The sequence below is a fragment of the Myotis davidii genome, unplaced genomic scaffold, assembly GCF_000327345.1.
Source record: "Myotis davidii unplaced genomic scaffold, ASM32734v1 scaffold198, whole genome shotgun sequence".
Lineage (NCBI taxonomy): Eukaryota > Metazoa > Chordata > Mammalia > Chiroptera > Vespertilionidae > Myotis > Myotis davidii.
In genome coordinates, this window is record NW_006291485.1 from 1,647,212 (window position 1) to 1,648,052 (window position 841).

Sequence of the window (841 nt, forward strand, 5' to 3'; positions counted from 1 at the left end):
CCGGGCCCTGGGCGGCCTGAAGAGGGACCCTCTCCCGCGCCCTCCCCCGGCCTCAGTTTCCCCCTGGGAGATCCGGCGAGCGCGAGGGCGCTTCCGCCTCCTGGCTCAGGTCGAGGTTGATGTACCTGGAGCCTCGCTCTGCCTGTCCTCCCTCGACATCCCCGCCGCCGGGGCCGGATGTGAGCGCGGGGTTAGGCGCAGAGGCCAGCGAATTCGGGGAGCCGAGGCCCGGCTGGACCTCACGGTCTGGCCTGTGGGGAACCTCCACCCGCCGCGCCTGTTCCCGCCTACCCCCGAGAATCCCCCGCTCTTCTTCCTCCGCCTCCTGCCATCTTCCCTCGTCTTGTCGTGTCCATGCGTCTCTGTCCCCTCCCCCTCCCGCCTGAACTCATTTCTCAACCTACATTTATGCGCGCCTTACCCCCAAGTAGCCCGGGGAGCCGCGGCCAGACCCTGACCCGAGCGCCGAGGACACCTGGCTTTCGTCAGCACCCTCCCCTTCCCTGGGCCTCAGTTTCTCCCGCTGTCTCGTGGGGTCAAAGCCCAAAAGTGTTGGGGACGCTGGAGCCTGTGCACAGGCATTCCCATTCCTCTGGGGAGGGACCGCGCGGGCGCCTAGCCGACTGCTGCTGCCCCTCCGGCCCCGCACTCTGTTCCCTGAGATTCCAGAGCGCGTCCCCGTCCTCCCGCAAGGAGGAGGGTCAGGTGCAGTGTCTGGACAGCCTCGGTCCCGAGTGCCGGGCCCCGCCCCGGCCTCAGTTTCCCCTAGCGTAAAGCTGGCGTGGAGACTCGCCAGCCTGCGCTGGGAGAGGCTGCCGGCGGGAGAGCCTGACCTCGGGCT